The sequence below is a fragment of the Protopterus annectens genome, chromosome 3.part0 (assembly GCF_019279795.1).
Source record: "Protopterus annectens isolate FY-2018-M chromosome 3.part0, PAN1.0, whole genome shotgun sequence".
In the NCBI taxonomy this organism is placed as follows: Eukaryota; Metazoa; Chordata; order Ceratodontiformes; family Protopteridae; genus Protopterus; species Protopterus annectens.
In genome coordinates, this window is record NC_056731.1 from 396,505,674 (window position 1) to 396,532,074 (window position 26,401).

A 26,401-nucleotide genomic window follows, 5' to 3' on the forward strand; every position below is an offset into this window, starting at 1 on the left:
CTTCTTTGAGTCAGTCACCAGAGTTGTGGATGAAAGCAAGGTGGTTCATACAGCCTACCTTGATCTGGCCAAGGCCTTTGATATCATTCCCCACTTAGGAATCATAGAAAAACTCACTAAGCTAGGCATCAACCCCTATATCACCAGGTGGGTTGCAAATTGGCTCACAGATAGAACCCACAGTGTGAAAGTATCTGACTCCAAGTCAGACTGCCGAACAGTCATGAGTGGAGTCCCACAGGGTTCAGTCCTGGGTCCTCTCCTGTTTGGTATCTACTTCTCTGAAGTCCAGACCAACATGATGGGACTCTGACTGACAAAGTTCACAGACGATTGCAAGTTGGGAGCTATTATTAACTCCCCAAGTGATGTTGACATCCTACAGAAAGGTTTCACTGAGACCAATAACTGGTGTCAGAACCATGGCCTTAAGCTCATTGCCAAAAAATGTGTCATCATCCCCTTTGGGAAAACCCAGTTCCCATGAATTACCACATCGATGGTAGTGCACTGAACACAAAAGGTATTATGAGAGATCTGAGAACACAGGTTGACAGCAACCTCTCTTTTGACCACCACATTGCCACTGTGGTCAGAAAGTCCTTCTATGTGGCACATCTGATTACTAAGGGTTTTGCATCCAGGAAGAAAGAGATCATTGTCTCCCTCTACTCTTCCCTCATTAGGCCAATCATTGAGTACAATGCCCCATTTGGCATGTACCTCACTAGACACCTGCAACAACTGGAGAGGCCGCAAAAGTACCTCACAAAGAGGATCCTAGGCCTTAAACACTTGTCCTATATGGACAGACTCAAAAACCTCCAACTATTCTCTGTCTCATATCGCCTACTTAGAGGCGATCTCTGCTTGACTTACAAAGCCATGTCTGACCCAGCTCTGTTAGAAATGCTACATCTAAAGAAATCCCAATCCCTGCACACCACATGCTCCAGAGATCTCAGCCTCATTATCACAATCAACAGAATGTGCTGGAGGGACAGGTTCATAACCCAGAGACTGCCCATGCTATGGAATAGACATCATACATGTCAAACAGAGCACCACACTGGCCCTCTTCAACAGAAATCTTGATGAGTGGATGCAAAATAGAACATTCACCCTGGGGATCACTCCAGTGGCTCTACTCGACAGAGGCACTGTGAACTAAGGTCGGGTGGCATGATGACAGGGTAATCCTATGTGCTAGGCTTGTAAAGGCTCCAGGGCCATTAGCCTAGTACACACCTATGAACCAATGAACCTATGGTGTATCTAACTTTATTTAGATACAGTGAATTGATATTTTTACACAAAGCTGATATTACATTCTTACAAGAGGTTTAGTCAGTAAGCAAAACATTAAATTTGCTTTTGTAATAATTGAAATTACTTTACATTTAAATGTTTGGACACAACCCCAAATGTTAAATTGTGTTTCTAGTGTGGAATAAGCATTCTTTATTGGGTCACCATTATGAATGGAACAAGCTTCCGTGTTTTTTATTGGGTCACTATCATGAGTGGAACAAGCATTCTTGGTTTTTATTGGGTCACTGTTATGAGTTGAATACTGATGGCTTATTGTCAAGTGTAAAACCATGCAAATCCCCTTCTAATCAGTGATGTATATGGCCTAATGTTGACTCTTTCTCCATGTTCTCTTATTATTTTTACAGAATTTAGTGAAGCCTTACTACATGCCTTTTTATTCTTGGTAATGACTTTACTGTTCCTCTTGATTCTGTGATAAGTAACACACCTATGCACCCTGTAATACACTTTAAATCTCAGCAAATAACCTGTCAGTGCACCCATGATAAGTACTAGGTAGATGTCTCATGAATGAGTCATCCACCCAGTCCTGGCTATATTTTCTCCACTGATTCAAGACTTTAGAGCAAAGGGTTGGATTTTTTTTTTTTATGATATCCAGTAGCCAGCCATGTATCACATATAAAGTAAGTATGTTGCCTTGTACAATTCAGGATCACAGTTCATTTCTCTGCCACCTAAACCATTTCGGCTTAATGCTCATTCAGGTTTGGTAGGAAAAGCTTAAATTTTAATTCTGAGTAATGTGAAGTGCTGCTAGAGCAGCCTTTCTTAACAAAAATATACTACCAGTGATAACCTAGAAAATGGGATCCCTATAGGGCATGAGAAATTTTCAGTTTAGGGACAAAAACGCTTTTGTTCCTTATAGTAAACCAATAGGAAAGGAAAAGTAGATCTACATTTAAAATTTCATTCTCTATTATTCCTTAAATGTATAGCACTGCTTAAGGGCAGATTTGGGTAGCATCTTGCTTTTCACTTAAGACAATGTACAGCTTATCAGACTATGCCACAACTAGCCCAAACTAAGTCTTCGGTCATCGATCCCTTTCCTTTCAACAATTTATTTTCCAAATGTTGTGCTTCACAAATAGCTGTACAGCCATACCACAGACAGCAATATATATATATATATATATATATATATATATATATATATATATATATATATATATATATATATAATGTGTATATATATGCATATATACAAGGAGCTCAAACTTTTGCATATGGAAAATAAACAGTACAACCTTGGGCTATGATCAGCACTAGCCACACAGAGGAATTCATCTATCTAGTGTATTTCAGTGCAGTTTTACCAATAGTAACTGCACTATGGCTGGTACTAGTTTCCATTTCAACGCACAGTATTTTCAGTCAGGAGCTAAAATGCCCTTTTTTGTGCTTCTACTTGCGACACTGCCAGCCCAGCTATCTGGAATTTTGTAAATAATTCTATGTCATTTCTGAATATAAATGCATATACTTGTCTTACAAATGTAAGAGAACAATATGTTATGTGTATATTGAACCACTGGTGCAGAAGTGTGTGTGGAACAGGGTTTGTACAGTATTGAGCTTCAAGGATGTGTCCACAGTGTATCCTCTTGGAAAACAATAGAAATGTATATAAACTATATACATGTGTAAATGTATGTTTTAATAGTAGAAGCTGAAACATACAGTGTTAACTTGCAAAACGTCAAGAAAATAAGTTGAAATTGTTTATGATTGTGTTATCTTTCAGTTTCAGTGAAGCAGACACAATGTCCAGAGCTAGACGTTTTTCTGTTGTCTGAAAAGAAAAGTAATTACTAGGTTCAAAATGTAAAGTGTTTGATTGCTTTATGACTTTCTAGCAGCTACACAGTTCTGAGCAAAGATCTGAGAGATATGTATTTCTCACACAGAGATGTGAAAATTCTATTAGTTTCTGTTAGCCTGGGAACTGGAAGCAGGTGACAAAGAGTGATGTCATCCAAGCTGACCCAGCAGTAGTGTTTGATAGTAAGTTAAGAACTCTCTAAGAGAGAGACTTTGATTTTTTTGTATTTTGTCTTTGACCTGGAAACATCCATCATCAGCACTTCTGCCTACATGTTGTCTGTAAGTAAGATTCAGGGCATAGTATCTCTCTTAGTTATAAATAGGAATATAGTAAAGATTAGTTTAGATGTTTTCTGTATTTATTTGAGACTGTCCTGCAATGTTGTTTTAAAATATTTCCTGTGATTCTGAACTCAGTAGTTACTGTGTTGATTGAGTATTGTCTTGTTCTTTTATTATTCATTATTAAATATATTTAAACCGATCTTTGTGGCTGATATTTGTGAGACATATTTAAGCTCTAAGAGAACCTGCATATGTATTTGGTGACACTGTACAGGCCACTCCTAAATAGCCTTGCAAGTCTTGGTCACACTTACCATTTGGATAATAGTAATATTACACAGTAGGATTGGTTACCCTTTATAAGGGCCTTAAAGTAGCTGATAAGGGGTTTTGGTGGCAGTGATAACTACCTTATAGTCTGTGCAGAAGGGGGCATAGCTAGTAAACATATGCCAGCCTTCCCCAGGAGTGTCTGTGTGTTTGTGTATAAATCAAATCTCAAAGTGTGTGTGTGTGTGTGTGTGTGTGTGTGTGTGTGTGTGTGTGTGTGTGTGTGTGTGTGTCAGTTACTTGGGCAGGGACACAAAGTACTGGTTGGACAGAGAGAGTGTTGGCAGGACTTGCCTTGGAACCCTAAGGACTCAACTCTATTGCTGTGCCAGTGGAGAGTCTTATTGGGGATCTGGAGAAAGAGGGAGAAACCAGCCCCAGAATGACTGTGATCTCTGTGTGCTCTTAAGGGAAATTGTACTTTACTGTGTGTATATTTGCCATCCACCCATTGTGTACGTCCCTCACTGTTGCCAGTGGTGAGGATTGAGGCTCCTTAATTACTGGGCCAGTGCAGGGGCATCACACTACTCTTTCCTGCTTTTATGGTAATGCACAGCCAGTAGTCAGATCAGTCTGATACACCAAGGTCATGTTCATTGTACACACTTAAAATGAGCCAAACAAGTTATATGGTAGTTATAGCCAAGCAGTCTCTGTCTCTATCTCTCCCTCTTCTAAAGGTGGATAAAGATAGTTGTAATCCACCAGTTTAGTGAAAGTACCCTTATATACATCAATAAGCAGCCAAACATACATTTTGAGACAGAATAATGAGATTTTCTTTTTTTTATTTAAATAAATTAGGCAATAGAGTTTGATAATGAAATATATAAAACATATTCTTGCACAGAGGAATGCAAAATAAAAAAAATGTTTTGAAAGAGTAGATGGCTTAAGAAAACAGATCTAACAATGTAGTGATTTTTGCTAGTACCATTAAATGATAACCACAATTTATATACCCGTGGCTTTTATTTCCATTTAGCAGTTGCAAATGCTCATAAGCAGGTTTTAAAGACATACACTCACTGAGTGAGGGCAACAGACTCGATCTCTCTCTCTCTCTCTCTTTCTCTTTTAATATCTACAGACATGTAAAGCTCTTCTGTATTCTCAAAGGGGAAATACAAACTGACTGGACCAACTGCTGAGCTGATTTTACAAATAAAGAATCCCTTTACTTGAAGAAACTTTGGAGGACTGTCCTGGAATAAGGCAATAGTGGGAAATAATCATTAACACAGCCCTTTTGTATAAATCTTCCTTTTCTGCATAAGATAACTAACTCTTGATGGTTAACTTCCTGCAGGGACAGAATTTTAAATCCAAATATTCCCCCAAACTGAAGTTGCTTGGATAACCAGAAAGATCTAACCCCAAATAAGGTAAAATAGCTTTGGACACGAAGTTGCATTCTAATGAGGCCAAATTTCTACTAATATGTCTGTGCGTATGCATGTGTGTGTGTGTTTGCACGTGTGTTTATATGTACAATATTGTGAGTATTAAACAGTTTTACTTTCAAAACTCTATTTCTACAGAAAAAAAAATACACAATTTGCACAACTTTTCAAATTTCATCTTTGCTGCTTCTTTGCTAAAATACATTGTACAGTTTCTCAAAGGTGTTCACATTTCTCTCAGGAATAAATTACAATTTCAGTATGGTTTGATCTTTCATGTTTTTATTGCATCTTATCAGAAAAATAATTATATAGTTTGCCAAATTTTTCACACTTTTCAAAATTATACTTTTCATGCACTTCTGTACCAGGACAGCTAATTGGGAATTAGACTTACATTTCTTTCTCTATTGATTATGTATTTATTTATTTTTGGCTTCATATTGATTCAGTAATGGCAGCTTTATTGACTTCCATTCTGTTGAAATCATTTCACTTCAAACAGTTCCAGTAATGCAAAAAACAAAGATTTTTTGAGGAATCTCAAGCTCTCCATAACATATATAATTCCATGCTATAACAGTGGGGAAAGAGTCAAAGTCAGGTTTGCCGAAAGTAGTTTTCAGCAGAACTATAATAATGGAAAGGGACTAATTGAAACTACAATCACAGGGTATCATATTCTCAATTTTTCTCAGATAAAGGTAAATGACTGCACCCTACTAGATTACTACAGTGCTTAAATCTAACCCCTCAAGCAAAGCATCAAACATTAATATAGATGTCCATAAAGTTCTCTAACCCACAATTAGTCTGGTGCTCACTTCCTTTTTCCATTGTGTGGCAAACACGGACGATGACCCATCTCTTAAATTATTGCTCATTACTCACATGCAAGACATGGTGAAATATTTGCGCAATTACTGCATTATTTCAATCGCAGATTATCATGGACTTCATTAATAAGGACATTGGCAACCTCCAGACACTAGATCCCACACAGTTTGGTTTCATCAAGGGGAGGTCATGCCTGTTAAATTTGGTTGACTTCTTTGAGACAGTCACCAAGGCTATGGACCAGGTGAAGATGGTGTACATCGCCTACCTTGACCTGGCCAAAGCCTTCGATACTATTCCCCACTCAAGTATAATAGATAAACTGTGTCAACTAGGCATCAATCCATATGTTACCAGATGGGTAGCAAACTGGGTCACTGATAGAACCGACCTAGTCAAAATAGGGGAAGCCACCTCAAGCAGTAGACCCGAGCGATGTACCCCAGGGATCGGTCTTGGGGCCTCTGCTGTTTGTGATATACTTTTCTGAGGTGCAAGCCAAAACCAGTGGGCAAGGTGCTCTCATCAATTCTCCTGGTGATGTGGATATCCTCCAAGATGGTCTCACACAAGCAAATGACTGGTTTCAGAAACATGGCCTCAAACTGAATGCCAAAAAATGCATCATCATCATTGGGGAAAGTGACATCCCCACAAATTATCACACTGACAATAAGACTCTAAGCATGCAATCAGTCATGAGGGACTTGGGCACCCAGTTGATAGCAAACTGACTTTTGACCACCATATTGCCTCTGTTGTATGGAAAGCTTTCTACATGGCCCACCTCATTAGTAAGGGTATAACATCCCTGTATTCTTCCCCTATAGGACCCATTATTGAGTACAATGCCCCTTTTGGCATGTACCTTACAAAGCACATGCAGCGGCTGGAGAGACCACAGAAGTTCATCACCAGGAGAATACAGGGTCTCAAACATCTACCCTAAACAGGTAGGCTAAAGGCCCTGTCCATCTACTCAGTGACTCCTCAGAGTTGACCTCTGTCTGGCATACAAAGCAATCTCAGACCCCGCCTTGATGGGACTGCTGCATATCCACAAGTCAAGCTCCACACGAGTAACCCACATGTGCGACCTCAACCTGAACTGTGACATCAGTAGTACTTGTTGGCGGGACAGATTTGTGTCCCAGAGAATACCCCTTTTGTGGAATAGATTCCCTCTCTACATAAAGCAGAATACCTCTTTTTAAGCACAACCTGGATAACTGGATGGGGAACAGAAAATACACCCCTGGGATCCCACCTGTGTCCCTGATGGACAGTGGCAGGCATAGGGTGCTGACTTGTTGGAACATGGGCTAAATTCTTGGCTAGGCTTGTAAGGGCCTCAGGGCTAATAGCCTAGTAACTTCCTATGATCCTGTGATCAACACAGATGTGAAGCTTTTGCAATTGTACTAGCCCTGTATCTTCAGCTCATGCTAGGGTACCTCACTGGAACTCATTGAGCTGGAGTCTTATGAGATTGATCTAGCACTGATCATTTACTCTCATTAGCACAAACACCAAAGCCCTCTCTAAATCATGCCATAGCCATTATGGTGGATTTTAATAAAAGACTTTGATTCTATTACTTGATATTATGTATGGAAACTCTTAAAAGATTTTAGTCTACTTGAATCTTTTATTCTTTCTATAGATGACTTGTGTGGTTCTTTAAGCACTTTATTGCCAACATTAATATATTCTCCCTTTCTCCTTGCTGAGTGCCACCAGCCAAAGATGCCCACTCCTGACAGATTAGTTTCTGCTAGCCACTAAACCAACAACTAGATTATAATTCTCTGTTCTTGCATGTCAGATTTCTCAGCTTTAGATGAAGAAAGAAAACTGATGATGTTCACTGATGATTGTGTTATCCTACTTGAAAACATCAAATCAGAACTTACTTTTGTCTCTGGGTGAGTTACTAAACATTTTCTACAGTACCTCTGGCTTAAAAGTAAATATTGATAAACCAATCCCCCCATCAAGCCAGATAATTTTAGATCTAAATAATTCTTAATTCTTCTTGGAATTTTAAAGGTGCTCTTCCTCCTCATGATGTTTTAACAAAAAAGATCATACATCTACATGCTATTACTAACAGCTGTGTAACAAACCTTTCTGTATGGTGTCTAGTTGGGAGGTCCTACACCTATCTAGACTAGGCAGAAATGTTTTCCTTAAAATTATATTCTGCCCTTCTTTTCTATATTTTTATCACATTTCTATTCCTCCTTTGTCCCGTTGGCGTCACAAAATTCAGATGTTAGCAGACCAGCTTGTCTGGAATGGGAATGGGAAAAGCAGCAATCTCACTTCCAAACTTGATTTCATTGCCTAGATAAGGATGTCTGGGTTTCTTCCATGTTGGCTCCTATCTGTATTCCTTTAAGGTTCATCACTCTCTTAAAACTCATACCAGTTCTGATACCCTGTTGGCCAAGCTTTAAGTGTGAATATTAAACAGCACTTCCCACCTTTCTGTCCTCAGGCAGCACAAAAGGACCCTGCTTTTCCTGAAACAATGGCACACAGTCACCATCACAGTTCTTCACAAAATGGTAGATCTGAAAACATTCACAAGCACCATGATGCCTCTCTGGTAGCACCTCTTAACTGAAAATTGTCAATTCTATGACACTGTAGTCTGTTTGCGACAACAGAGAAATTGATAAACTTACTGACTTCCTCCAGCAAGAAGGAAAGTGGGTCACATTTCTTTTTTACTAATCCTGGAAGAAAGTTTGGCATTGTATCTCTTGATCACCGGACATTTCTGTAGAGCCAGTGTGCATCGATTCTCTTTTTCATTTTTACAAATGAATTATATCATGACTTATCCCAATTACAACTTTTTTTATATGCTGATGACATAGTTTTCTAGAGTTCTAACCAATCCAACTCAACAGGTAATCCAAATCAACTGCAAACTGACCTTCTGGACCTAAACCACTGGCTCACTTCCAAAAAGCAAGCCCTTAAACCCCCTCAAAAAAAGGTTATACTTTTTAGTACTAAGAAAAGAATTTTTAATATCCCCAGCTCCCTCAAGCTGTTGACCAGCATGACAACCTTATCAACACCATCACTTTATTCAGACACCTAGGCATCAAGTTCAATCAGTCCCTTAAATTTCAGGAACATATTCAAAAACATAGATCTAAGATCAACTACCTATTTTTCTGGACTCAGAAAATATCTTAATTCCATTCATTACCAGCTACAGCAGCCATTGGGAAAGTTGTCCTGCTCACAGAACCTGAGTATGGCTTATACATGTTTGTCACATCCTCTAAAAAAAGACATCAGCACTACAAAACTTATGTAATAAAGTATGTCACTTCATCAACAATTCCACTTGTCCTGAACACCATTGCATTATTTCATCCAAGGCAAAGTGGCTCCAAGTCCAAGAGATCTGTCCTATGTCTGGTCTCCCAACTATTCAAAATACTCCACCAAGATGCCCCTTCTCCACTTGCAATGAAACTTATACTAAACTGCATAGCTTTATCTCTAGTGTCTTCAAAACTGTGGCATTCCCTTCCTCACTACCTCACTGTGTTACTGAGCATACTAATTGTTGCTAAACTCAAGACTCAACTCAAACAGTTTATGTTTGAGCAATGCTAATGCAAATGTCAGAATGCAGGACATATCACATAGTCATCCCTACTCTGCACTAGCTTAATTTCCTCACACATCAGCCCATTTACACCACTACTCTATTGGACAGCACCATGTTGCTGCTTTCTTCTTACTCGCTGTCATCTTACAACTTCTACCTTTCTCAATCCTTCTGTCACCTTGGACTCTTTGTCTTTACCATTACTTATTTTTTGCTTTGTCCTCTAAACATCTTGTATTACTCCCTACAATTTCTAAGGCTAAACTTTAATCTCACCCTTTTCTTGCTATTGTCTTCTGATTCCACTTTTCCACTTGCAAAATTTATTCCTCATCATGGTGATAGTATTACATTTATACATAGTATCTCTCATTTTATTTTGACTATTTTTTACTACCTTTGTGTTCCACTGCTGGTTGTAATCATTCCATTTTTGTTATAATGCAGACTGAGCCTGTAATTGACATACTGTGATCCATGCTCTACTTTGGTAACCAAAATTTAAATAAAATAAAATAAATACAAATAATCACCATCAAACATTTTGACTAAGCCAGGCACCGTTTTCCATTTATCTTCAATTCCAGACAATGCTAACCTGAAAGTACTGCTTCCCAAACAATGTACTTTTGTCTATACTTCTGTGATGGATATTGCTTTTAGTACCACAGCACTGTGTATGGCTACAGATCTGCAGAATGGTGTGAAGAATGTACCATGGATATTAAGTACATGTTTTAGGAGGACTGCTCTCACGTCTCCTCGCTCTGGACTTATCTCTCAAACTTAGCTCCTGTAGTATTAAAATACCTTGTTTAATACTAGCTTCATGTTTGGGCTATCTTGTGGCATCCACCCACTGCTCATACTTCCTAGCCTAAAGTTTTATGATTAAACAAACATGCTGCCATAACTAGATTATTTATAGCAAAACAATGGAAGACTATTTTGAACCTTCCACTCAGCTGCTTCAATATCATCTACAATCCCAGGCAATGAAGTTACTGAATTATTATGATTATAGCTTTCACCACTCCCACCACTGCCCAGCAATAACCTGTAGGCCTCCAGTGCCCTGCAGTACCGTAAACCAAACTCCTTGTAATGCCCTTCTCCCTATGGACACCACAGTTACTGATGGAGCTGTGGAACTGATGGTTATATGCATCTCTCATGCTTTAAAGGACTCAGTTGTGTTATGCCTCTAATATGTTCATTAAGCCTATCTTACATTACTTGTCAATCTAGTTTATTAGTGTTATTGCCAAGCAGAGGCACTGAATGAACAGTTTTTTTCAGCATTTATAAAAGAAAATAAGGAGAGAGAGAGCTCTGTTGGAAAGCAGACAAGCAAAATGGGGAGAACAGTGAACTGAGACCAGGATAAAGTGGGAGGAATCTGATAGAACTGGCTGAAAAAATGGAGGATAAATTATAGCTACAAGACTGCTTGTCTCCCAGGTCCCATGGGAACCTGTCCAGTCTACTCATGGATTCCCCTTGGAAATTCTCAGCAGGTCACTGTAGAGTGCAAAAGTGTTTGAGGCTGGCCAAAATGATGATGGTCAGCTGTCATGAGTCGTTTCCACATCTCAATTCAAATTTACAAGTTTTATAAATCAGAAGATCAGAGAATACAAGATTAAATAGAAACCAGAGCATACATCTGACACTTAATTTATGTGTGTAGTACTTCAAACTGACTTTTGTTCATTGCATTGTGTTCTGTTGTACTGATGCCATGGTCTGGCATTTCTGCCTGTGAGTCTTTCTGAGTTTATGATACCTTTCCATTTGTGGTAATTACTCAAATTTGCTGGAAGAATTCTGTTGGGGAAATTATGGCGTCCATGGTTTGACATATTACCTGAGAGACAGCCTTTGAATTTTTGTATTCCATGCTTTTGTTTTCTGCTACACATTTAGATGGTCTGTCTCTGGTAAACTAATGCCATGAACTGTCTCTTACTAAACAACATTGTTACCTCTTTGGAAGCTCTGTCACTCTTTCTGTAATGTAAAATAATAATCAGAATTGTTACAAATAATTGTTTTTGTCAGGAGAGATATTAAATTCTGACTAACTGACCTGCTTGTCCATAGTTTAAGCATTTCATCCTCTCATTCTTTTGACACATCCATTGTTGATGGCCATTTAGATAGTGTGAAAAACAATAACATTTGTGAGTTTATGGAAGGAATTGAAGTTACAAAAGAAATATCTATTATATGTTGTTGTCATGTGTCAAACAAAACCATGCTCTTTATACCTCAAATTCTGCCATTTGAAGATTATTCTGTAAATCATCTAAATCTTATAATTGCCTCACCTTTTATTTTCTGTTCATTTTTATTTAAGTGTTGGGAAGGCATTTCCATCTTCTTTTAAAAGGCAGGACCCCCTTGTTTGCTTTTGTACGTCAAAAAGTTGAGCAGGTCTTTAATTTGGCACATAGGTGTCTCATGTTTTAGAATATCTAACCAGTTACCTTAAATTTTAAGGAAGCTGTAGTCAACCTGTTTTATAAATCTTTTTAATCTCTAGAAGCAGGAGAATATATTTTATCAAAGTACAAACCATTTGGGAGCAACTGAAACACAATATATTGCTGTTGTGTAGCTTTGTAGTGAAATGTTCAGTATTTCCTTACAGTTTGGGTATACCAGTTTATTAATTAAATCAGTTACCTCTGAAATTTGACAAAAAGACAGCCCAGGTTTGTTGTAGTCATTACCCATTTACTGTTTTAAACGGGCCTTAAATAAATGGAGCTAAATTTAACTGTGTATATGCTTTGCAAAACTGCTGTTATGTTCCTTTGGATTTTACAATGACAGAAAATTGTGAAGCAAGCACTGGCAAATAATTAGACTGGAAACTGTATATTACAAATGAATATGATGGAAATGCGTACCATGTAGATGTGATATGTTGTCACCACTGTATTGCACTCTTGGGCCTCAGAGAAAACCTTCTAAGAAGTGCAAGAACATATATGCAAACCAGCCTTTCATACGTAATTACAGTCTGAAACCGCAAATCATGAAATGTTAATTTAAGAGCATGACTCATACATTTACATATCTTATCACTTAGTAAGCACTTTTAAAATGACACCAAACACTTCATTCTTCACATATCAAAAATTTCCAAGGTAATCGTGAATTCAAGCCTTTTGGGCTGACTGCTTTATAATGTAGACTATGTCACGGCTCTTTTTTTCCTAGCATTTGTGATTACTCTCTTGTGTGCTTTTGAACACCTTTTTAAATATAGCTTATCTTGTATTTTCTTGCCACAGCCTCTATGTATTTTCAGAGGACACTGAGAGTGGCTAATGTAGCATTGTTTTTAAAACAGATTCTCACAACAAAATCACCAGTGTTTATGTGTTAGAACATCTAATCTAGGTTACAAACTGTTCTGTCTAATTTTTGCACCAGAATCACTGTAGTGTCTCTTTAGAAGGTGTTAGCTGAAGAATCAGAGTGCTTTACAGTAGTATCAGGAAAGAATATTTGCATGGTCTTTATTTCTTGTTAGTCTAATAATATCTGCTAGATGCATTCAGTGCTGTAATTCATTAAACAGTGCAGTTTGTTCCATGGATTTCAACAACCCCAACTTTGGGACTGCCTTCTTGTTGTGCTAATACATGAAACCAAAATCTGTGGCCACTAGCTGCCTTCCTGCTTTTTGTTCCTTTCCTGTATACAGGTACCCCTTGCAGCTTGCTTCCAATTTCTAGAACCTCCTTTTCCTGAGAGAAAGGTCTGTTAGAGGTATGATAAGTATCAGAATAGATGCACCGATGATCGTCTGTGGTACTCTAATTCCTCAGGTGTTATCTCTCTATCTTTCTACATATCCACTTTATAATTTTAAACTTCACAGACAAATTATCTTATTTCCCAAACTGGCCTTCTTTCTGTTTTCCACATAACTGAGGAAGTTCTTGCCTCCTCTTAAATGTCTGATATAAATGCATTTTCACTCTCTCCCTTGGCCGTATTTCTACACTTTGTTGTCTTATTTCTGATCTCTACATAGCTATCATACTGCTCTTTTTGTTGTCCATTCAATGATTATATTTAATCTCATTGTCTTTAATTAACACTCTTACTTCCCTAGTGAAATATCCTGGTTTTGTGCTTATCTTCTAATGCTTTATTCACCACACGTGTGATTGCTGTTGGGTATTGAAGTCCTAATTTGTAAATCTGTCAACCTGATGCTCTTGCAGAAAAGTTGAATGAGGTGTCTTTCCTGGTTCCATTGTCTCCAGTTTGAATCTTTGTAGGTCGAGTGCCTCACTCAGCCTTCTGCCCAGACTAAATGAATGTACTATGCCTACTCAGGCAGAATGAAGCTCAGTCACAGCCTCCTCCTCCTCCTTCTTCTTCTTCTTCTTTTTCTTCTTCTCCTCCTCCTCCTCAATGTATCCCTTAATCCTGTTCTGAACTGCTTCTTCATCCCTGGCCATTGCAGTCAGTGGACTGAACAGTGTACTTATATGCCTGTTTTATCTCCTTTTGCTTGTTATAACTTTATTACTACAGAGCTGAAGGTAAGTCGTCCCTTTTTACCCCTTTACCCTGCTGCTTCATCTCTCTTATCCTGCTGTTTCTCCTTCTGCCCTCTTTGTCTATAACAATCTCTCTTTAGTTTTTTCCCCTGATGCAGAACGTTACATCTACTCTATCTTTATCTTGATGATTAACGCTAACCCCTCTTGCTAATGGTACACATCTTAGTTATCCTCACCTGTTGATATCTCTCACAACCGTCAGAACCTCTAGCATGGCCTTACTTCTTGCCTGGTCTTCTTGTGTTACTAAGGACGACTCTTACTCTACTATCACCTTTTGTTATAAATCATTTCTTTATCTTTTTCTTTGACATGACTTTGTACCTGTTAAATGTCACTGAAATGTATCTTCTAACCCACTGAATAGGTTAAAGAATAAATGTACCCATGATCTTATGTGGTAATTCCTCAAGTGTTATCTCTCTATCTTCCTACATATCCACTTTATAATTTTAACCTTTATGTCCTTCTTTCTGTCTTCCACATAATTGAGGAAGTTCATTCCTCCTCTTAAATGTCTAATATAAATGCATTCATCAGTGGAGAACAACTTAACACATAAACCTGACTTATTAGTAAATATCAACAACAAATAAATTAATGTTAGAATTCCACTTTAGTAGATAAAATTCATCCTGACTTAATAGCAGATATCAGCAACAACAGAAGTTAAACTTAGAATTCCACTTTAGTAGGTAAAATTCAACTTGATTATTAGCAAGTATCAACAACTACAGAAATTAAAGTTAGAATTTCACTTTAGTAGGTAAAATTTCGGAAGTTACTGCTTCTAAGGCAAGCCATATTAAGAAAATATATTGCAGAGCTTGTATGAAAAGCCTCAGTGATGTCCTAAGGAATATAAATAAGGGCAGTATGTTATGTACTGCACAGGTAGTTAAACCATTTATGCCTACCCATATGGAGTGAATAAGTGGCAATCATGAAGAGTATACATACTATACAGTAGGCTATAAGTGTATTTCTTGCCATATTTATTCTGCCATTCTTTCTGTTTTGGGAAATACAGATGGCTGATACTAAGCTTCATTTATTAAGTAGTATTAAACTAGTCAAATCATTAGAAAGGGGACTCTTATTATACCCACTGTGGAAATGTACAGTGCACTTTGGCTGTCGTAGAAACAGCTTCTTGTGACCCGTGCCACGAGACGGTATAACATATCAGTATGTTTTAACTATGAATATATGTATATGTATATGTATATGTAGCCGTTTAACATCCTAAGGAATAATTATGTAAATCTGTGGGTGTTATTATATTATATGCCTGCAACAAAACACATATTGGTGAAATGAGGAGATGGTTTATAGTGTAAATGCAAAAGCATATTAGGGACATGATAAAACATCAGTACTTAACTTTGTTACTACAGAGTGAATTCAAGCCTTGAAAGAGTGGGTGGGGCTGCCCCATGCAGGCCGATCCAGAGGTGTTCTGTGGGCTGATACCACAGGTGGAGGGACACCACTGTCACTGTAAGATCTGATATAATCTAGTACCTCTCACACTGGAAGATACTATAACTGAGAAAACAGACTAGCCGTAGAACCATTTAAATATGTTTTTAGTTTTAAAATGTATATTTGCAGTAGTTGTTTGATGTGAAATATTTCTTCTGCCAGAAATTTAATATAACATGTTTTGATAAGCACAGGCAGACTGACGTGTTCTTCAGTGCAATGTAAGTTATCATATCAATTACATTTGTGCAGTGAAGGCTGTTTACAGGAGATCGTTTAAAAGTTATTATTTGTAGACAATATTTCGAGCTTTTTTCAAAGCAGCTTTATTATTATAAGTAAAGTTAGCCAAACAAGTTATTGAAAGTTGCTTTTCTTTTCATCTACAGAAGGTTGCTATACCCATACTTGTGAGCATAAAGTAGTAACATAGTAAGACAATTTAAAATATTTTACAGACTACAGTTTATTACTGTATGATAATTTTTGGTAATAAGATAAAGAAGTTATGTATATCAGAAATTCCTGTTTTGTAGCACTATGCAAAATAGTTTTGCATTTGATGATGGAATCTTGAATTTGTCCTTGTAGAAAAGGTTGTATCAAGCTGTTAAAATGTAATAGTTTTGAATAATTCTTTAACTAATACAATTTGGAACTGTCTTCATTACATTACACAGTGGGGTGCTTCCGACAAGCATTTATGTAGATTTGATAGACTTACCTTTACAGTAATCCATCACAGTCATTTACACCAGTTAAATAAGCACCTATAACAGGTGCAGGAATTACACTTTCCTTATGCATGCTACACCAGTTAAAGCACTGAAGTTAATTTACTTATATCTGGTACCTTTACTAATACATGTATCTGTGATTCAAGTGCAACCATTATGTATCCAGCTTTAATACCGTTGCCCTTGGCTCATCTCAAGTGTAATCAGGGGCCACAAAATCTTGTAGAACATAAGGCAGATGATGGCCAATATGATCAAGCACTACCTGTAAATTGCATAAGGTAGGTTAAGTATGGTCACATACTATCTTCAGACAGCAAAGAGTAGTTAAAATGCTAAAGTCGCAGTGTACAAAATCCAGGCACACTTCCTGTTGACAATCACCTCCACGTTGCATACAGGAAAGCAGTGTGCAGGTTGCTTGGTGCTGTATAACATGAATGGTGTTTTTTCATTGACTTTGTTTCATAATTATAGTTGCTTATTTTCTGTTGGGCTCTCACTGTAAGCTAATGTCCAGCTTTGAAACATTTTCCACTTTTAACACATAGCAATCATGACAGTTCTGTGACTGGTCATTTTTCAGTGTTACTGAAGGCTGAAATTATATATATGGCGACTTTAATTTTAAGGCTTAATCATTTAATTGTGGATATGTAATAAGCTTTTCTTGACTGTTGGAAATAGCCTTATTGCCTGATTTATTGTTGTAGAATTTGAACAACTGTGTAGAGACACAATATTTTTAATGACATACATTTTCTTGGCTTCAGCCATTTCCACTAACTCTCTCGTCCTTCTTCTCCTCTGACTTTTGCGTAACCTCTGATGCACATATCTGTAAGGAAAACATTTAATCTACAAATGCACACAGTTAGAGGATATGACAAACGGAGTTTGGTAACAGACTGCATTGCCCTAGGTTCCCCTTCCTCCTAGTAAGTAAGTAATTGCTAGGTACACCCAGAGGTGTGGGGTGTGTGCAGGTGAAGAGAGGATCTGCCTTAGACAATACCAGGATAAGGCAGGATAAAGAGAGAAAAGGGTGGTCCATTTTCTGAATTAATACAACCCAGGGTTCATGGTGGTCTGGCCTTTCTTTCAGAGAATTGGCAACACAATCACATCTTTGAGGAATCTAATTGTTTCATCCTTAACCAGAAATGGCTGGTGTTGGTTTTTTAAGTGAAGCCTAACTGTAACAGGAAGGTAAGGTCTAGATGTGGTTTCTATAATTACATTTTTACTTTGGATATGGGGTTTGACAAACAAGAAGCAGATAAATAGCTCTATCATAGTAATTATACAATAAAGGCTTATTACTATTCAAAGATGAGCACACTGATTTGACAGATCATCCAGCATGCCCATTGCAAATCAAACATATACCAACAGAAAAAAGTCTGGATATGGAAGTACCATTGAGCGGTCAAACTTTTACTGGCATATGCTGAGGGACAGACAAAATATAAGAAAAATCAGGTATGGTGTGAAAAATTAGACAAACAGAAGCCCTCCTGATTTCCCCTTCATTTTTCTGCTGTCCCTTGTAAAAATCTCTATTTTTTTAATAGTTAAAAAAAAAAAGAAAAAATATACCCCCCAAAATGGAGATACTTATTTTCCATTCCTTCTCTTGCACTGCACTGATGTACTATGCAAGTGTGGGAATGTAAGTCCCATATGCATGCACAGTACATCAGTATAGGAAAAGCAGCAGAAAAGACAGACATGCCCCAATAAAGAGACATTACTTAAGAAAGGCAATCAGTTTCTTTCTTAAATAATGCAATTGTATAATAGCAATAATCCACCCCTGTTTGTGGATATATCAGAATTTATCCAAGGTTGCTTTTGTTTAATCACTTGAGCTTTGCCCTTGTAATTAGACCAGAACATGTGTTGGTAAATTCTTATATGCCCACGCATGGTAATAGATTATTGCTTAATTATTATCTAATTGAAAATGATAGCATAATAATATAACTGCAAATTTGTGGTGGGTCTGAGTATTTTTGAAAGTTATAAATGGGAGTTGTTAAAGAGGACAGCAGCCACCCAGCCTTGCTTTAGTGTTATTTGTATATAATTTGCAGTTCAAGATTGATTTGTTTCAGGTCCTAGTGGTTCAACATAGCTAGTTGTATTCATGGGACTTAGCATGATTAAAGTGGCAGTGTAATGCTTATAATCATTGACTATAATGAATTTGCACTGTTGCATGCAAGCAAACAGTATTGTTTAAAAACAATATGGAGGAATACCCTAAGAAAATGTAATTGTTGTTTTTCACCCCACTCCTTCATCACCACAAAGACCACATACACTCTTCTGCCATTTTGGTCAAGCATCATTGTATATTTAGGAGCAGTATCTTAAAAGGTGTTCTGTTCCATACATTTCAATATCTTTCACATTTTACTTCATTTTAGATGCTTCATTTATCCAATTTATTAGTTGTATTCAATCAGATTAATGAAACCCTGTAATGTAAGCTCCTTATGCTCAAAGACCAAGAAGAGTAGCATCAGTGCTACCCTGGTCATTGCATGTTAAATGAATTTCCTTGCTATCTCCGCTGTAGTTAAGGCTCTATTTCACAACAATCTGCCTTTGACTGGTAACCACATTATGACAGTTTGCCAGCATATTTTCTTGATAAGCGTTATATCTTTTACCATCACAAAAAATAATTCCCTTACTGGGTGAGAACCCAGGTAATTTTTCCCTATATGCAAGACATACGTGTGACCAAACTCTACAATCACATTGTTCAAAACTGGGTGAAACTGTGGCCTAGCCATTCCTCTCTGGCCATTCAGAACAGCTTCCTGCTTCTGGGGTCAAGCCACAGTTGCCTACCATCAGGACACGATACTGCATTTTTATTTACCCAATATGGATAGAAATATCATTTGAGAAACATTCTCTTTATATCCAAGCAGAAAAGATGCATTGGTTTTAGTACTCAGTCTGCACACAAGTACTTGCTTCTATCTGCTGTCTCCCTGTTAACTGATTTGGTCTCTACTTCTCCACCACTTTCTCTCATTTTCATGTTCTCTAAATTCCCTTGGTCTTTTTCTATTCATTGAAAATACCCAAAAATGGCCTGGGAAGAACATTGAATTACCTGCATAATCACCACTGTGGATGTCAGAATCTCACATAATCTGGAAAAATGTGTGCAGTAATTCACCAGAGCAATACCCCGAGTTCCCAGTATCTCCTTTAACATACTTGCAAACTCTTATGCTCATATTCTCTTGCTAGGTGGAAGCTTACATGCTACATTGTTTTTATCCAGTGGTAACATACAGCCTCTAAATGTGGTCACCTTACTGACTGGTCATATTAGAGAATCCTTTCCCAACTCAGGCTCCATCTGCTGACTCATTTTTCATATCTTCAGCCAAGGGACTCAGATGTCAATAACTGGTAGATGTCTCCATGTTAATTGCTAGTCTATTGCTCCACTTTCATTGCCTAATAATTAATGCAACACTACTGACGTCATGTAAGAAATATAATTTGGGCTAACTCCAAGCAAGTCTTCTTATCACAAAAGACAGTGCATCTTTTGGTTTACTTCACATACCAGGAGTCTTCCTCATCCTTTTAACAACCTGCTGTCTGCCCAGAGCTTATCAAAGTTAACGAATCTGTGGGCCAGAAAGGCAAAGCTCAGTACTGCTATGTGTACCCTGATGGCTCTTTCCACTTCTTTGAGTCACAACCTGAAGATGAAGTACTTCAAAAGCACATATAGTAACTTGTGCAGAGAAGCTAAAAGATACTAAGAAGGTTTCAAATGCGGTATAGGTCCCACTATTTGCTTCTTGGTGCTAGGAGATCATGACACTCTTCTCAACCAACCTACATGTTTTAGCAAACATTCCAGACCTTCTGTGGTTTCAATGCCAGCTTCAAATTTGATGCTGGAACCAATGGCCAAAACCTGTTCATGTGGAAACAGGAAAGGTTATCAATAATCTCATTAAACTGTCCTGGAGTGATAGTGTGAGAAAAGGGATGTATTAATCTTCATACTGTGCAGGCGAACATGGACTTTAATGCATAAATTACTGCTTGGCTGTCAGAATAAAAATTTATCTTGCCTCCCTATGCTGTACCACCAAAGCTGCCCAGATTGGAATCAGGTTCAGAAAAGTAATGTTCTTATGAATCACCTTGTTCCATCTCAGTGGCCACTGATTAGTAAACCACTGCCCACTCAATTTCATTCCCAAGCCTACAGAGACAGCTGCATCTATATACAGGTCTGTGTTTGTACTGTGAATCCAGTCTTCCTTTCAGAAGTAATCCCAATGCAAAACTGTAAAAACTGATCCAAGACTGACAAATCTTGTCCGATCTGACTATTCTTCCAAATATGATGATATTTTTGTTATGCACAGTTCAACAGCTAAGGTACATACCTTGTCAAAGCTTGACCAGGAGTATTGTCTTATAAGCAAAGCCAAGTAACCCTATAAATATCACCACCTTATCACTTACTCTTGCATTGCTCTTGTCCTGTTATTCTATGATCTTCATATTCAGTTTCTAAACTTTGACACCTTGAATGACTGGACAGGACATGGGTCGCCTGTTTTAGGATTGTTAAGGCTTTGACAGGACTCTCCATCGTATCATCTTATCCTTCACAAAATGCACCCTTTTCAAGTCGCACAGCATTTGAAATGGTTTGACCCTGCTTTCCATACCTTCCTTGCCTACCCTAATGGTCAGAAAACAACCAAAGAGTGTATTACCTTGCAGTCCTGAGTCATAACTTCCCAAATCAAGTAAATGGTTGTGCTGAACCTCTCAACCATTGCACATTACACTGCTCAACCCATTTGTACGGTCTTATTAAAGAACTTATCACACACCTGCATTTCTAACACATGCCAACTTTCCTTGTAAATGAGCAGTAAACACAAGACTGTTTCTGTGTCCAGCTTAGCTAGCCGGGTCTATATTACCAGATTGAATGTTTAGGTTATCGAATACCTAAACATTGAACTGGTAATACCAAAAGCAGAAAACCGCAAATGGCCGATTTAATGCAGGGAAAGAATTCCCTTGGCTGTAAAAAAAAAAAAAAAAAACAAACTTTTAAATCCGTACCCCCCTAACTAAATATAACAGCTCTGAGATTGCTCTACATTGGACAAAAGGGCAAAATCTGCATAACGACCAAGGGAATTCTTTCCCTGCATTAAATCGTCTGTGCATTTTTTTTTTGTTTTCGGTATTACCAATTTGATGTTTAGGTATTTGATAACCTAAACGTTCGATCTGGTAATATAAACCCTAGCTAGCCAGGGTCCATTAGTACTCCTCTGACTAATTTCGCACCATTCAGTGACATGTGCTGGACCATTACTTCCATTTATCAGTGATGTCATTTCAAAAATACATACTCAGGGAATGACTACTGATGGATCAGCTTGAATTCTTCAAGCTTTTTCTTAAGGACTAAGCCCAAGGGGAGGGGTTGAGTTGGTGGTAGCTTTCATGCAGGAAAAGGGGGGGGTGTCATTTGGTTCTGCCATCCTACCTGTTTGTACCTCCATGTCTAAGAGTGATTGTACTATCTCTTCTCTTCTCTTCTCTTCTCTTCTCTTCTCTTCTCTTCTCTTCTCTTCTCTTCTCTTCTCTTCTCTTCCTTTCAGTAACTTTAAATTCTTACATCTTCCTCCTATTGGATAAGGACTTACCAACAGTAGAAACACTTTCTAGAACAACTTCATCAAGTATGATGCCATGTTTGGCTTATGGAATCATCACAGTATATGCCATATGATTTTCAATTTAATTGGTCTATGGACATCAGTGTCTTGGAGTTGCCCCAAAAGGCCTTCCATCACAGAAGGAACTCCATCCCTGTCAAGCATGTCTCCTGAGTAATCTGGCCTGGCATTGTCTTGCACTGTTCCATGGAAGTGACTTCTTATCAAATGGATGATCTAATCAGTGTGCTGCAAAGAATGTCTTTTCACTAAAATACAGCAAATTGATGGAGGGAGCCCTGTCCTGGTTTAAATATTTCTTCTGAGTGTAAGTAACAACAGATGTGTGGATAAAGCCTGTCCTACATAGCATTACAGACACACACACTCATACCAATTCCACACAGTTAGATTCAAACCATTTACCTGTCTGGTTACACAATCTAGAGTGCACCTTATCAACTGCAAGTACCACAGCAGAAGTCTGATTGCAGTAGTGAGTGCACATTTGAAAGGATGACCTCATCAATGTGTTGCAGTGAAGATGTTTGTGATAAAATTGGAAGTAATTGAGGGGGGATCCAATGTAAATGTGTCTTGTAAGGATATGCAATGCATCTTTTTTGAAGCCAATTTGACCTAATACTACAGACACACACACACACACACACACACACACACACACACACACACACACACACACACACACACACACACACACACAAACACTTCTGCAATGTTGGATTTGAACCTGCTACCTATCACGTTACACAAGCTACAGTCCACAGTATCAGCTGTAAGTGCCACAGGAAGGCTTCTTTTAATGGTGAGATAGAGCACATTTGAAAGGATGATCTCATTAGTGTGCAGCAAAATAAATGTTAGTGTTAAAAATGTAAGAAACTGATGTGTCCTGGTTATCAAAGGACAAATAAAATAAATATATAAATAAAATAAATTATTCCTACATGGTACAGCAGCATCTATGCTGCTGATTACATGCTAGTATAGTGTAATGGTGTAAGTTTCCGTGTATTCAGTAGAGTTAACTGGGTTTGGTCAGGATTTGGAGGTTGACAGTGTATCAGTTAGGAGTAGATAGCTTATTGTAGAGAAAATTCCAATGGTAGCTTCGGTGGAAGGGGTCTTTCATTTCAATTTCCTTTCAAAGGAGACAGCTTTATGTAGAAGCTATGCAAGGATGGTGCAAGGTGCTTCCCTATTAGTAAGAACAGGATCCAAGATGCTATTCCCCCTAGTAGGTATTCTACTTTGTATTGACAAAGTGCAAGAGTCTGTGTTGTGCACTAGTGGTGGTGCAGGTTTCCCAGTCTGTAGTTGGATAGTTTGACATTATTCTTTCTTCCAACTTTTTCCTATTTGAGCAACAATATTACTTGCAAACGCAAGGCATTGCAATGGGGTCCCCTTGTGGCTCCAGTGTGGCAAACATATTTGTTGCCTTTTGGGAAAAACAATTTTTGTTACACAACATAACATTTCAACATCAAATTTCGTACTACACCAGGTACTTGGATGATATTTTCATCCTATTTAAGGGCAACAAAGATGAGGCTGAAACATTGGTCGACTTCCTAAATAACACCACTGACTTTTTTAGGTTTACCTACCACTTTTCAACGGTAGAAATTGACTACTTAGAAGTGAAGCTCACGAAGGATTTGGACAAGGCGGGCTTTCTTACCACAATCTTTAGAAAGCCGACCTTTTGTAATTCTTTCCTTCACTTTTCGAGCCAACACCCTTTTAAACAAAAAAGGTCAGTAGTAAAGGGCCAATTGATTAGAGCCTCAAAAATGTGCAATACTGAAGAAAGTTTTGTCAGGGAATGTGACACACTAAGGAGTATGTTTTCTAGTAGAGACTACCCCGAGGATCTCATTTTTGAACTTATAGGGGAAGTTAAACATAAGAGACATTTAGGGGTCTATGTACCGTTATTGTCACTTGGTCAGTTTGACTTAGAAACTAGTCATAACACAACTCAAGGTGAGTCACCCATCACTTTTTCTAACATTACAATTCAAAATAATGCTTCTAGTGGGTTCCCAGAGCAAATACATCTGAACTACACTAGTAGTTTCATTACTACATTTAATATGGAATCATCTATTATTAGTTCCATTATTCACAAGAATTGGTACTTTATCACTAGTAATCCACAGCTTCACGGGAAATTGAACACGTTACCTCCTATTGTATACAAACGTGGTAACAACCTCAAAAGTTTACTAGAAAGAAATAAAAAGACTGATTTTTTCTCAAGACAAAAGGGCACATTCCGTTGTGGCCTTTGTAACTGGTGTAAATTACTAAAAACATGTTCAACATTTCAAATTAAAGGTAAGAAGTATGATATTTACCACAAAATAGACTGCAACACTAGATCAGTAGTCTATTTGGCCTTATGTGACTGCTGTCCGGCTTACTATGTCGGCAAAACAGATCAAAAACTCAAGGATAGGATTTACCAACACTCCTACGCAATAAGGAAAAAGAAGGAAGACAATGCTCTTGCAAAGCATATTATAAGTCAAAGCAATCATAGCTTCCACTTTATAGCAATTGATCACATCCCACATAATATACGTGGAGGTCCACAAGCTTTATTCCTCGAAATTAAAGAACTAGTATGGCAAATTAAACTGGATGCCTTCAACACCCCGGGCCTTAATGAACATTGTAACATCGCCTGTATATTAAAACTTAAAAGTTACATGCGATAATTAAATCAAACTTTAAACCTTTTGACATCTTGTAGGTTACTTAGAATTAATTTCTGTTCCAAGCCTATCTCACTTTATTTGGGTTACTATTTACTCATTTACACTAATAAATTTATAAAACCTATATATACGGTTTAGTTACATAATAGTACTTTTTTCACCTTGAAAATACACTATTTATTAGTAATTCACAGGGGTTTGCCCCCTCTTTATTTATACTCACTGCACAAGTGACCCCACTAGTCCAACTAATAGACCAGGGGATATTAGGTAAGGACTCAATCTTTTTACCTTTTCATTTTAATCCCCACATTATTAGCAGCAGGGGATTTTTTTTTTTCCTCTGCTTAATTAGCTCTTAGCAGGGTTTTTATATCTGGCACAAACATACCTGGTCAGAACTTTTTTAGTGAATGTAAAAACAGGGAACTTGTCCCCCAGTAAGACATAACAACTTTTTCATCATTTACTTTGAGGGAAAGGACCTCTGTTCACTTTACTTGTTTACAAGTATTAGTGAAGATTAGTAAGTCAATAACCAGATTAGTTGAAGTACTGCTTAAAAAATAGGAAGTTTGATATGGATATTTACATAGACTCAACTATATCAGACTGTATTTGGGTTATAAGTTGTCATTTTACACTAACTGTGTGCCCTGGTGTACTTATGTATTTACACACGTTTTACTTCGGTCCTTTTTAAATAAGGACAATTCTAAATTTTAATGTTTTAAACTTCTGTGGTTTTTGTTTACATATATTTTTTAACTTTGTAATTGTGTGTTTAACTTTGAGTGTGTGGTTTTTACTTGTAAAAGGAAAGCGTTAGCTAACTTTGAGAGCGTTACCTTTGTACTAAATGGAAAGCGCAAGTCTTCAGTGGTGTGGGGTGAGGTCATGGGAGACTAAATGTTTAAATCTGTTTTTTGGCGCCAATGGTTTTGTAATTCTGATGAAGCTACTGCCTGAGCAGTAGCGAAAATGCTTTTTGTTGGTTTCTGTGAATAAAAATTGCGTTAAAATCCTTTCAGCGTACTCCTTCTGGATCTGGTTTCCTGGAGCAGCGGTTTCACATAGGGAAATGGTATTGGGTTTAATACTGAATTATTCTAGTTCCTTTAGATCAGTGTTGTGGCTTCCCTTTGTTAATTAGGACCTTATGTAGGACCTTTCTGATGGTTATTTGGACATGAAGAAGCTCTAGTGCATCATACTGCTTTAACAGTCTTGATGCGAGTCTCTTCCTGGTGAAGTTTGAGGCACTTCCACATTTTTCCCTCCTGCTCAGTAGCTGGTCTAAACAAGTGGAAGGCATTTAAGGCCTGCACAGCTGAAGTGTTCTTCATCATATTTGGCATAATGCTTTCTGTGAGGCATAGGATATAGATATCTAGATGTATTTCCAGTGGTATATAAACCAAGGACATATGATGTCAACTCATCCA

General features: G+C 37.7%; 1 protein-coding gene across 1 annotated transcript in view; it reads left to right on the forward strand.

Moving 5' to 3' along the window:
• The window catches only part of LOC122796396 (calcium/calmodulin-dependent 3',5'-cyclic nucleotide phosphodiesterase 1C-like), an 841,992-nt gene that overhangs the window by 183,787 nt on the left and 631,804 nt on the right, over positions 1–26,401 (forward strand). The window lies entirely within an intron of this gene.